General features: G+C 34.1%; 1 protein-coding gene across 45 annotated transcripts in view; it reads right to left on the reverse strand.

The window, feature by feature from the left end:
• FOXP2 (forkhead box P2) overlaps positions 1-14,469 on the reverse strand; it is a 398,716-nt gene that overhangs the window by 72,973 nt on the left and 311,274 nt on the right. For 4 of the 45 annotated variants that reach the window (XM_085568410.1, XM_085568414.1, XM_085568411.1 and 1 more), the window contains one exon: positions 10,373-10,443. The exons of 40 other annotated variants lie outside the window; for them this stretch is intronic. The gene's annotated coding sequence lies outside the window, so the exon portion shown is untranslated. Of the gene's footprint in view, positions 1-3,101; positions 3,149-10,372; positions 10,444-14,469 lie in introns of all 45 variants that reach the window. One more of the 45 variants, XM_085568412.1, reaches the window with a different exon arrangement.

The following is a 14,469-nucleotide window of genomic DNA, read 5'->3' on the forward strand; positions in this document are numbered from 1 at the left end:
AATGGGGTATGAAGTTCTAGGGCAACAATACCTATTTGCCTCAGATCAATGACATCCATGAAGTACTCATGTCTGAAACTATTTGATGGCCAATAATACTTCATGTTTCAATCCAGCTTTTAATGAGCTACAGTACATGTAAAAAAATAACATCACAAGACCTACAGAAAGCCCAAGGACTATATGGCTCACCAACCAAATTAGTTTTCCAGAACTATTGCACTATTTGGATATCAGAAACCCCCAATCCATTTGCACTGTTTCCCCTCTCACAAGTCAATGACTACCCAGGTCACAATGATTTGGGTATCACTGCCACCTTGCCCAGGACAAACACAACATACCCAGCATTTCCATTCACAATCCTGTCCCCTCTCCTTTGAGTTATGGCAGCCATAGCAAAGGCACAAGCTGCAGGTGCAGAAGATTGAAAACAGAATATCCAAGCATATCAGTAGCATATCTTATGTATATTATTTAGATAGAGATAAAAGAAACATTTTTTGATCTCAGGCAAAGTAGCCTTTAATAGGACAATTCTCCATTTACCCTGTCAAGGCTGACAAGTACTCTGTAGCTTTATGTACATTTATCAGGAGTGCATGGGGATTAACTGGTGTTAGTTGCTCCTACCTCTGGGTAAAATGGATGGATCTCAGTCAAATTTAAGCAATAAAAACTATCATTTGGCCCAAAGAGCAGCTGACATGTGGACAATTCTCAGGCTTTCAAGAAGTGTTGAGATTAATCCAATGCATCTATTTCCCTGTCTGGTGGTTGAATAAAATCCCTTATCTGTCCACTTTAGGCTCTTTTGACCAGTTTGTGATAAAAGGGGGCCATACCAGCAATCATGAAATGCAGGTATGTAGCCCATCTATCTGCTTCTTGGAGCAGGTGAAACAAACTGCTTTCAAGCTCTTCACTACAAGAAAATTAATTTTGTGTAGAGTAAGACAAAGCATGGATAAAGCTGGCTGTAAAGAGAATAAGGAGATGATGCAGTCACCGATTTATTTCTAACTATTACCATTAGTGCTCTCCATGGAGCAGCCACAGATTTAATCAGCACAAGAAAACAGAAACAGTCACCAACACTGTCAGGAGATGCCAGAACTAGGGCAAGAAATCACTCATCAGGCCAGGGAACTGCTGTGTACTTTTTCACATTTATGTGAACCTTTCTATACGTGACCTTTCTATAGCTATTTGACAAGAGATTGTCATTAATTAAAACTTTTAAAACAGTGCAGTGCAGTTTAGAATAATTTGCCCGTACTTATTGTTTATGTGTCTTTTGGATGTGTAATGCAAAGGTGTGTTTTAACCTTCTAGCCAAACAGAAACTACTGCAGCATTTCATGATCCCGTGATGTGTTATATGAGTAAGAGGATTTCAATTGTTTCTGTTCTATAGAAAGTGCAGGCATATTTCTACATGAGTAGAAATTTCTGATCTTGTTTTGCTATCTTTCTTGCTGTTTGGTCATACAAACACCTCTATTTGTATAGCAAATGCACTGTTTCAGGACTGTGGTCGAATCTGCCCTTTTGTGCAATAACATGGTTATTAGCATGAATACTTTTTCAGTATTAGCATGAATACTTTCAGCCAAACAGACAAATTTATCATGGCAAAAGTTGTCTTCCTTTGTCTCTTATTAGATATCTGAGCCTGACAGGGAACTGATTAGAACATTAAATTAATAATTTCATATTATCTTATGTGCCATGACTTGGACCAGGTTTGTACAGTAACATTTTAACCATCTTACTGATATGTCTGCTTGCACTTTCTAGAGGCAACAAAAGACAATGTGCAAATCCATTGACTAGTCCCATACTTGTAAAACCAGCATTGTCCTCATCTGTCTCTCTTTTCTACTGCAGACACAGGTTAGACTGAATTTGCTTCTAACAAGACTACCTAAAATTAAATGCCCTAGGTTAAGCAACATGCATTTGGACTTTTTTACAGTTCATTTGAAAAGCCACAGGGCTCTAGGGTGATAGTGGCAGAATAACTGTCCCATGTGTCATGTGTTGCTCTCAAGCAATGGAAGATTTACAGCACTAAATCAAATAACACAGGGATATCCAGAACAGAATACAGAAAAAAACCTGCACATAAACTGGGGTAAAGACACCTGAAAGCTGTCCATGGTTTTAACAGCTGGTATTGTTTGAATGTTTGTGCTATCCTGGTGCCTCCCACCAGACATTACACCAGTCCCCAGTCCCACTCTTACAACACAGCCCAAAGCAGCAGTTTCCTCAATACACTGCTCCTTTCCCCAGCAACATTCCATCAGCAGTCTTGGGGGACTGCCAACACACAGAATATATTTAAGTACCTTCCATTTACTGAAATGTCACCTCCTTCATTAGACACAGGTGAGTGTCTCTGTCCTTTCAATGACTTTCTATGCCACCTGCCAATGTTTTGGGGTATTTTTTCAAGACTATGGAAATACTTAATTTGTTTTTTTCAATTTGTTTGCAGTCTACAGGTTTAGTATCAAAATATGAAGTTCTACCAAGGGATGAAGCAAATTTAAAGATTTCTTCAGGAATCATAGTGTTCTCTTCCTGCAGTAATAAGACACCTTTAAAGTGAAAGATGGGAGTTTTTGATATAGGAAGAAACTTTTAAATGTGAGGTGGTGAGGCACTGGAACAGGTTGTCCAGAGAGGCTGTGCATGCCCCAGCCTTGGAAGAGTTAAAGGTAAGGTTGACTGGGGCTTTGAGCTACCTGGTCTAGTGCTAGGTGTCCCTGCCCATGGCAGGGGTTTGGAACCAGACAATCTTTAAGGTCCCTTCAAACTCAAACCATTCCATGCTTTGCCACTGCTTAGGTGTGCACTGAAATGGACAACACAGCTGAAATCCTGCAAGCTTGTTACCTTGAGAGTGCATCATCCATGAAAAGGCAACAAGTTTTCCAAAGTACAAATATTACAGATAATAAACCAGTGTTTGTTTGCTTTTGTAATTACAGGTAAACAATCTGTCTCTAAGGGGAACCACATACAGCACTGGTAAAACACACGATATTCATGAGTTAACTTAATGAAATACACAGCTGGCTATAGTCACTTACAATGAAATGACTGAAACAGCAAAAAGGATGGATCTTCAATGATATACCTGTTTAGAAACAAGTTCCAATAATAGTTTTTTGTTAGCATAAAAAATGGAACTAGAAAGACACAATTTCTGTAAAAGGTTCACTAAAATAGAACTAGGAAACATTTTTTTTTTAAAAAAAGTTGAGAACTTCTAATGCAAAAAAGCATCAGAAATACTTTCTTTTTATCACTTTAATAACAATGTCTGATTTGTCAAAATAACAGTAAAAACTCTATAAATATCTGTTACGGGATTATTCCAATAGCATGAAAAACTCTAGTGACGAAATGACACAGAATATAGAACTGTCATCATGCATTTACATATAAAAGGCTGTTTAAAACTGACAGGTACATAAACAGAAAATACATGCTATAAAATTAGTAATTTTTAAATACAGATCTTTAAATTAAACTGGCAGAGCACCTTAAGTTAACTCATTCTCAAAATGAATCATAAAAATGGTACAACATATTTTCAACATATTTTCTTCAGTCTTGTATACTGATAATAGTTTCATTATTTCAATGTTTGAACATATTGTCATCAAACTACCTCAAAATATTTTTAATATTTCTTTAATAATGCATTTTTGTTAAGGATGCCATTATATCTTTACAGAAGTATTATTTATGTTTTCAAAAGATGATCAGAACTGTAATTTACTAGATATTGGATGCTGCTTGTCAGAAAAAACCATATATAGTACATCCAAGACTACTAAACAAAATGCATATTTTTAAAGTTCTTATGATGCAATATTTATAGGGAACTGAAGAGCTTTAATAGGCCTACAAGGGATGATGTTTTGAATGCACAACTCCTTTCAGTCAAAAAATAGCAGCAACACATTTCAAACCAAGCACTGTATGAAACAAGACCCTAAGTTTGAATTAATATAAACCACGTTAACTGATTATTGCTAGAAAAAAAAGGACTACTGATAAACAAATAAGAAAAAAGAAAATGTTGACTTCTTTGAAAATACATAGAAGTGGGGTTTATTGAATTTCATTAAAAGGCTGCAATGGCCAGGGCCATGTCCCACCTCCCCTTTTACCAGTGAATGGAGAGAACCTGGGCAGGGCCTGAAAGCACTGGTGGGAGCTGCACTGAAGGGTCTCCCTGATCAGGACTGATGGTTACCATCAGGCTCCAGGGGCTCAGTCCTTCCTCTCAGCTGCTCCGGCCTGGACCAACACCGGCACCGCGCGCCGGGCGCCCCAGCTGCGGCAGCCTGGCAGCGGCTCCGCTCCCAGCTGGCAGCGCAGGAGTTCCACTCCTCTACTCCCTGTAACTCAGGGAGCAAGCAGAGCCCCAAAACGCAGATGTGGGTGGAAACGCCTCTCCCTTAGTTTTGAAATCATTAAGTTCTTAAGTCTTTATTTCTTTTAAATCTTTTCAAAACTTTTTTCATGAAAGTGCCTAGAATTTTATAAAGCAGTACTTTCCAAAGCTCTCTGAACAGTTTTCCTGAAAATTAAAGATTTAGAAGAATTTGTTTTTATTTGTCTCTCTAGACACAAAATCAATTAATCACAAAACTTTGAGCCTGAGAAAATTCATTATTAATTACATCATTGTTTAATTTGAAATAAGTAACATTTTTTGTTACTTATTTCAAAATTACTTATACTTACCTTTTGCATCATTTGATGCAAATATGTCAAATATTTGATGCAAATATGTCAAATATTCAAAAATATTTTCTATATAAAATTATATTTACCTCTTTTATTTAGTTTTAGAAACAACTTGGAGACTATCTTAATGGCATCCAGATATTTATTCTAAGAAAAATAGATGTAACTTTTTCTTACACTTTTTGGATTACTCATAACAAAAATTCACAAACCTATGTTCATTAAATATATATCCAGGAATCACTGTTGTAAGCACTCAATAGCAACCTAATTTGAATATTAATTAAAATAAATAAACTGAAATAAAAGTATTTCTTGATAAAAAAATGGTTATGCAAATTGCAGAACAAAAAGGCACCTTGACAAGTGAGCTACGACATCCTCCTCTTCAAAAGTAGAATAAATGAGTTTGTTTCTGACAGACATTTGTCTAAAATATTTAAACAAAATTTACAGGGGAATTCCACAACACCCCTATTCCAGCACTTTCTTTGCTTATTTTTCAAAATTATTGCACATTTAACACAAAAGTCCTCTGCATCAATTAAAACTAATTATCCGTAGACATGTACATACAAGTATAAAAAGATGCAAATTTTTGCAAAAATATAATTAATGGTGAAAAAAAATAACACCATTTACCAACAAAACATGTATTTTGTAATGAAATGGCTAAAACATGCTTTCCACTACTATTCTCCTACTGAATTCTTGCCATATTAATTAAAACTTTATAAGTAATTTTTTTATCACTGGAGTGCATCTTACAAACATAAGAAAATGTGAATGATTTTACACCTGACCCACCTCTGAAATCATCAGTGATCTAAACTCAGCTACAGCTTTGCCCCTAAGTTTGACAGGAACAGCTGCCCCAGAAGTGACCTCAGGAATGAGGATTGTTTCGAGAACTGGGCTTACCAAAACCCAGACATATTCATTTAAATACTGCATGACCCTGAATGTTTTCTTTTTGACAAAAGACATTATCACAGTTCACGTATACACACTGTTTACAGCACTCCTAATGAAAAGATCATGTCTCACCTTCTGCATGATACCACAGCTCTTCAAGTCTGTAAGAAGAGACTCAGATTTGCCTTTAAAGTGATAACTGAAAAACATTTTTCATCCAGAAATTCTAGAAGGTTCAAAACTAGTGTTTCATAAAACTAAAATATAACTAAGGTTTGCAGGTCTTATAGCAAGGTTTTGCTCATGCCCAAATAGGCAGAAAAACAATCCAGTTCTGCACTATAAAGCATGAGCATTAGACAACAGCATGAAAAGCAACTTATGCGATTCACAAACAATTCTAAAGGATTAAAACTATTGCTTACAATCAATTCAGCTTTTTTTTTTCACTTAAAATAAAATTTTTCCAATGTGTTCTTATAAGAATATTAGTGAAGGAAATTCCAAAGCAAAAGTTTTGCTTTGAGAGGAACCTGACTTTGACATTATGCAACCTTGAAAAACTAGTTTTAACAATGTTCTTTAGAAAAAGTAGGAATGTTTCAACTTCCTCAAACTCATATTTTTTTACCCAAAATTTCAGAGCATTTTAGTACTGTAAAGTTTCAACAAAAATGTTATAAATGGAATATTTAAGGAATCTCTAATGAAATGTTCAATGCTGGATCAGTTTTATTACTACTGATACTAATACACTAAAATTGTGAAAGATTTCACAATTTTCACTACACTTTTGCTTCTTTCATGGAATAGTTACTATTCCCAGCCATAGCAAACCCAGCTGAGGACAAAAGAATATAATTTTAACAATCTGGTAAAAAAACTCAAGCTTATGTTCTCTGAAGAGTTTTCTAAATTATGGGCATTCAGACTGATACAAGTCATAAAAATGGCTAGAAAAAATTTTAAAGAGAGGAAAAGTAGAAATATGAATGGCTGAATCAGTTAAAAGACCAGATAAGGATTATTAAGTTGGATTTTTTTTCTCTTACAAACTTTGTGAACTCTATATAAATATCAAATATTGGCAACAAAGACAAAGACATTAGAGCAGGAAGGAGAACACAGACAGGTGATAGGAAAGAGGACATGCTGTTGGCATCTTCTTGTTTATAGAGTTGCTGAAGAGGTTTAAGATGACTATTTGCCTTTTCGTTGGGAAGTGCAAAGCTTTAGGGCCTGCTTAAAAAAAACCAGTAGATATACACATCTACCTGTCTCTCTGTTTGTAGTCAGTAGTGATGTCCCAGACATTACTGGGAGTTTCTTAATGGCAATCTCATTGAAGTGGCAAAAGCCGCTATCTTGCTAAATTTTGCCCAATGTAAGATATCCTAAAGCAATTCATTAGTTTTGAAAAAAACCACAGTGCCAACTGTTGCATTATGTCATACTGAATCTTTCAATTTAGGATGCAAAGACACTGAGAAAAGAACATTTCTCAGTTATATTCTCCCTGCTACTTTGTATGTAACAGCACAATGACTGGGCTCTGAAAATCTGGTGGGAGTAGTGAGTGCACAGAAAAAGAAAAAGAAAAGAATAATCTACACAACCCTCAATTCACCCCAACCATCTAGACTTTAGTGCCCATGCAACATCAAAAGAAAGGAGATTTCAGGCTGAATAAAATCTGTATTTGCAGTAACATATATTGTAGAAATGGATTTAGTTCTTTGGTGTTGTAACATTTCTTTGCCTTATATACATCAAGGATGTAAAGACAATTATGAAGAACCATTAGAATAATGTAACAAAATATTTATTACAGCAACACTGTGAGTACCTGTGATACTTCAGTATCTCTACAAAATCTTCAGGTTTTTACTACGGAGCACAAATGCCTCCTGTGCTAGGGTAGACTTTTGGAAGCATGACAGTGTAACATAGAAAAGAAAAGGAAATTCCTAGAAGTTAGTATTTCGTATGAAGTACATAATGTTATATCTATTGGCCAAAAGGATTAGCAGGCTGGATTTGTGAGCATCTGGCTTTTTGGTATCTTAAATCATTTTATAGCAAGCTTTTTCACAATGTATAACTTCCCAGCATGTTCCATCACACTTTCTATAATATAATTTTCACAAAATCCTTTCTACTGTATTTTAAAGTCCTCATGTACCAAAGTGTTCAATGATGAGCTATATCTAAGCCCCAATACACTTAAACATATCTATTTATATATATATATATATGCATATATATATATGCATATTTTACATACTACTTATATATACACCAAATGCTAAACATGCTATATATTGCAGTTAAAAAGCTATATATATTTGAAATATATATATATATGTATGTGTTATATATATATATATGTTATATATATGTTCTTTTAACTTTTATCTGTCTCCCCTGTTCACAGACAACTGGAAGAGCTATATAAATATTAAAAATAGGAAATAAACCAGACTCTAACTATTATGAAGGGAATACTGTTTTAACAAGATCTATGGAATCACATTATCATTGTATTAATTCAATAATCTTGATGTTTTTACAAGATGGAGACAGTTATCAAAGCAGGGGATCATTCTTGTACATAAGGATCACATCACTTAATGGGACAGAGGTGTCACATAAACCACAGTGTCAAAAAGATAACAAGTACAGGGCTGAGCTTGGAGTGGCAATGAATTTACATTGGCATATATGGCTCCAACAAAATAACTGGTATTTGATGAGCATGTAGATAAGGCTGAATTTTAAACTGCTGTCATTAGAGTGATGATTTTGTGAAATTCCTCAGAAATTAAGGTTTTATTTTATATGCAAGCACATTCAAAATCTACAGATACTTCCCATTGACAGTGGTTGCATAGCTCTTTCATTAACTCAGCTTTGCAATGGCAATTGTAAGAACATGTTCTCTTCTTTTGGAATTAAATTAATATTTATGGTAATTATTATAAAATGACTTTAACTTTGAGGACATTGTTCCTTAGGGTTTGCATAGATTTCTACTAAACTGTTTCCTTGGAGAAACTTTAGGAATTATTCTTCATTATTCAGTACATTCCTCCTCAGAACAGGAAGCCAAGCCAGCATTTTTTACACCTTTTTTCATTCATATGGTTTTAGTCAAAAAGAATAGATTCTAGGCATGATATTTCTTTTACTACTTCATTTCTGTGTACAAATGATGGCAGTGCCCACTTCCACCTAAATGGCACACTAAAGTTTGAATCAATTCATGAATTCAAGAAAATAAACTGGTTTCAGTACAAGTACTTCTGCTCTTACAGCTTCCAGGCTCTGCTATACATATGATTTGGTCTCACAATTATTACAGTGGTATTACCATAACCACATATTTGCTAGAAGATCAGAATTCTAATGACTTTTTAAGCTGACTGCAGGTTTGCAGGTAAAACAGCAAGACAGGCCGGTATCCACCTCTGAATGTCATGTTTGTAAGATGGATGGATGGAGGCAGTTCCACTTCTGCTGGCTTTAGCCTTAACTGCTCCATAGGTGTGGCCCTTCATTTCAAACACTTTGTGAACAGAGACATCCTATGAAATCACATGAAGAGAACAGGCTGCATCTGAACAATCATGTGCTCAGCTAGCATTGCTAGTTCATTAAAAAGGTCCTACTGTAGCTAAAGAGCTACAATGCAACTATTTACATGTAAATAAAATCTTGGAATTTTAGGTATGATGGTACATATATGGTAACAAGTAGAAAATGAATAGAAATTAATTAGCTATATGAACAAACAGAAAATGGAGGGGTGGTACAGTGATTTAATAGACCAAGGATGCTACTTCATTCAGAAATGGTGAATTTAGACAAAGGCAGACTCAGGACTAAATAACAAAGAATATCTAAGTCCAACTATCTTTTGTTAAGTTCCTATCAAATGCCAGCTTCTTCAGGCTATCAGCATACAGGATAAGACTTTCTGAATTAATAACTCTATTTCTATTTTCTTCTGTTTCTCTCCCCATTACAACAGCATGATGACTATTGAAATAAAAAATGACTGCTGTATGTTGTATTCTTCAGAAACCAGTAGTGAGAAGATATCCTTAATTCCTTAATTTATATTTCTGGAGGTTGTTACAGAGGCAGTATGTATAATGTGTAGCCTTTCCCAGCTCCAGCTCCAGATTTATGCAATAGTTAGTGAATTCAGAGCTCAGTTTGGAAATGGATTAGCACAATCTGACATGAAGCAGAACTGAAATGATAAAGCTGATTGAAGAAGGCAAACCTTTCCTTAAAAAATACTCTCTGAATTCTTCTAGATTTCATCCTCAGCATTAACTAAAACAAGATTATATGGCCAAAATCTTTTTGTACCACTTCATTTTTTGCAGATTAACCCTAGCTGATAATTAAAACTACCATCAAGCTAGCTCCAGGTAAAATAAAGTTTGCATGGCCATCATACTGGCATTTCAAAAGCACAGGATGAGTCTCATACTGTGACATTTAAAAGGCAAGCAATCCCACTTAGATGCTTTACTTGTACTTTGTGTCAATCATGCTACTTGGCACAGAGCAGAAGTGTTGTCAGGAATACTGTCTACATCCTGAGTGAAAAACAAAACTCCAAAAGTGCATGTGAGGGAGAGAAACTATAGAAATGAGGAAAAAATTCACTTACATTTATCCAAGAAGGCTGTCGCTATTACTGTTGAAACTCTGCTATGGGCTGAGGTCACAAGACCCTGTAAGCTAAAATAGAGAAGCTTCAGCTGAGGGTAACTGAAGCTGCAGCACATTAAAATACATTTTAAGGTTATTGGTAATGACTGGAGTTTTAATTTCTTGATCTGTTTTTCCCAAGGCACAAAAAGTGTCTTCTACTTTTTTTTTTTTATCATTTTTCAAGCCTAGAGGGAAGAGATTTTTAGTATCATCCTCTACCTCAGTGTAAGTCTGTAGGTATGTTATATACCATACATGATATGAAAAGTATGATGGTTTCATTGGTGTGAGTTTGGAGTTGCCACATTATTCACGAATGGAGAAACCATACACGATTTATGCAGATTCTCCCAAACAAAACTAGAATGGAAACTTTATACAAAAACACATCACTATGTATATAGAAATGTGAATTATATATAAAAAAGCTAGATTTAAAATCTTCAAAAAGTTATTACAATGCACCACAGAGCTTTTTTCCTTCTATAAATGTAATTTTTAAAATTATGTACCTTTGAGAAAGTCTTCTAAATTTTGTATCTTAGAAATACCAAAATAACTTTAAAATATTCTTGTATGCATATGAATACTGCAGTCTGAAAATTTACTACATCTTAACTTCACAGGACTTAAATCATATGTGTGATCTATTAGGCAGCTAGAAACTACTCTTAATCCATGATTTAAAAAACCATACTGTTGGCTTCAGTAAGGGGCAAGACACTGAATTTGTGAGTAATTTTAGATCAGACATTCTCTCTTCTGGCCCACAAATCAAATACATCTGGAAAATTAGAATGCAAAATAAAAAAAATAAAAATAAAAAAAAAGAAAGAACAATATTAGTGTTAATAGCAGAGATTTATAATAATTGAAGGAAAGAGTCTAGTAAAGTTCAGTTGAGAAGGGTGCATGATTAACAACCCTGTAGTTTATTATCTGTACTAAGATTGCACATGATAGCTGACTATGTAAATATACACTTGTGGATGTTCACATAAAAAAAGACATGCAGTGTGAAAAAAATGAATTTCTGAAGTGTGCCTCATAGGCTTTTCTATAACTGAAATCAACAAAAGGAATTCCAAGAATACAAGGAATGTAATGAATCTGAACTACAGAAATCTTGAAACAGTCCAGTAATAACAAAAGCACATCTATTGTATATATTTGATTTATGTTAAAGAATGGCCAGATGCCAAGAAATATAGCAAAGTGTGGAATCTTTGTGCTTTCTGAGCAAACTTAAAGGAAAGAAATTCCCATCACAAAATACAGATGCTTACTGCATTTCTTACACAACCATAATGTGATTTATAATAGATGAGATTGTATAACATGAGAACTAAGGAACTACCAAGATACTACAATATTCTAATGTATTCAAAGAAACAGTGTACACAGTTGAAGATAGGAAATTCACTAAAACAATTAAACATTAGAAACTTTGCTAAAAAATTCACTCTAGAAGTCACCATACTTCTAATAAAAAAAGCAGTTAAACTTATAATCTCCAAGATATGCAAAGAATACAACATGATTCTAAGAAAAACAACCCTCAGGAAAAAATAGGCAAAATTTTCCAACAAACCCAAGACTGCTGCATTTTATTTTTTGTAATAGAAAAGGACAGCAAATTTTGTTTGAATTCCCCCCAAAGAGTGGAAGTGATGGCTAAGGCATTTAGGATATAAGATTAAATACTTTGTCTGTATCAAGTCCATTTCAGTACTTAGATGACTAGTCTGAAGTTTCATGTATCCCATGCAGAATGAATATTTCCAGTCCTTGATGCTATGGGATAGAAGCCACATCACCTGAACACAATATCTTAACTAGAACTAGTTGTTTGCTTTCATTTCAACTAATGATAAATACTAGGGAAAAAGAAATTAAAAAAAAAAAAAAAGAAAAAAAAAAAGAAAAAGAAAAAAGCAAACTGAAACAGAATTAAAAGTTCTCTACAATTCTCTCCCTGAGCAGGGAGGCTGCCATAACAGAATTTAGACAAACCTGAGTATGTTTGATTATGTAAAATGTTGTCTAAAATGACCGGTTTGAATAGGTAAAACTCAATTGACAGTAAATCCAGCTCATTTCATAAGCAGTAATTTATTTAGAAGAAATTAAAGAAAAAAAAATAGAAGTTGTAATAGGGGATATCGCTCTACCAAATGCTAAAAGTCTGCGCTACAATCTAAATCTGAAATAGTCATGTAAAGTAATCAACGGAGAAAAATAGGTATTTCTGTGGCACAATTCATTAAATCCTAATTAGATGTCTAAATCAGATTGCATAATTTGTCTCTTAAAGCTGTGTTGACTATGTGTTGACAACAATGTGTTGACTAAAAGTGCCTTGACTGTGAATGGTGACAAAAAGGCCCTTGAGCCTGGACTATTAAGGTGAAAGGCAGAGACAAGGTGTAACCTTCTATTGTCTGGTGCAATAAAGCCCTCTTCCAAGAGACCAATTATCTAACATTGACTTGCCTTAGTATGCACCTGAAGTAGTAATTTGTATTTATGCTAAATAGATGTAAAACCAGACTACTCTGTATTGACTTCACACATTCAGACAGCATCACAGAGATGCAATGCCCTAAAACTATTTCCAGGCAAATAGCAAAAGTAAAACTGCCAGACACTTCAGTTTTTCTTCAGATATGGGAGGATAACTAATGAAGAACACTGCTGAAATCTTAAATCACTTTGTTTTATCACCAGATGTATGGGCATACCTATAATACTCTATAGCCAATGTAAACAAACCCATCAACCAAGCATCCCTCAAATTCCCTTTTTTCACTTCAGTTTTGAAGCAAAAAAATCTCTGGTGAAATAAAACTATTGAAATTATTACAATCTATGCACGTGTGCACACAGAGAGAAATCAGCCAGAGAATCTTAGGTATGAACATTCATATTAAAAAAACTATTGAAAAAATCAGCATGATGTTTCAGGAAGCCAGATAGCAGGTTGACTATGATGACAATAGCTATTTAAGAAAAACTTTGGTTTGAATGAAGTTCCATGAATTAAAAAAGTATGTAAAAAAAGATGTAGGTGAAATTTAAAATAGTAAGTAGTAAAAACATGTTTTCATTGTGAAATAGCTTATTATAAAATTTCCCAGTATTACATACCCTTCAGCTTTATGGAGCTCATTAGATTAGATGTGACAGTAGCCTAGGCCTCTTTAGAAATACATATGACAAACTTATGCAGCCAGCAAAAGAACAATCATGATTTTGATAATCCATTTCAGAAATGAATTGAATTTCCAGAAATTATTTGAATGAAAATTAGCTCCCAGTTAGATGGGGTTTGGTACATTTGGTTTAAATTAATCAGGTGGATAAAAATAAAATAACTGGAAAAAAATAAACCATATTACTTTGTAAATATTTACAGATTAATTCAAATTTATCAACTAGGAAAATTAATCAGAAAGCAGATTGACAGCACCTCACACAACTCAGTGATCACCATAAATCCAGACAATGTATCAGATTTCATCAGAATAGAGGTCATGTTTTAAATGAAGGTAGAATTTGTAATGCATTATTCATCCATCTGAAAATATTACAAGGTGGGATACCTTTTTTATAGTTTATTACCGTAGCATATTACAAAATGCATTTGTAAAATAAATGTTTAACTGATGAGTCTATGACAAGTCGTTAGAAAGCATATTATAAAATGCAAATATTGTTAAAATATGTGTGCATATTTAATGCATGAGTTACAGTCATCAGGCATGGTAAAAATTGTCATAAAATTTAACAAATGATAGTAAGATATTTATAAATGACATCTAAACATAAAGTGTGCACAGAGAAGTAAATGGTGTGAAAATTAATTATTGAATTAAGGCTCTTTTTTTCTTTTCTCTTTTTACTCATAACAAATCAAGTTAGGTGATATTTTTTTTGTTTGGATACTAGTAAGCAATGTCTGAAATAAATTCTTCTTGCTAACTTTCCAAGGCAGACAGAAACTTCTGCCTTCAAAAGATTTGCAGGATAAAATTATGACTAGATCTCCATTAG

Source organism: Lonchura striata, chromosome 1A, assembly GCF_050655825.1.
Source record: "Lonchura striata isolate lonStrDom1 chromosome 1A, ASM5065582v1, whole genome shotgun sequence".
NCBI classification, from domain to species: Eukaryota; Metazoa; Chordata; class Aves; order Passeriformes; family Estrildidae; genus Lonchura; species Lonchura striata.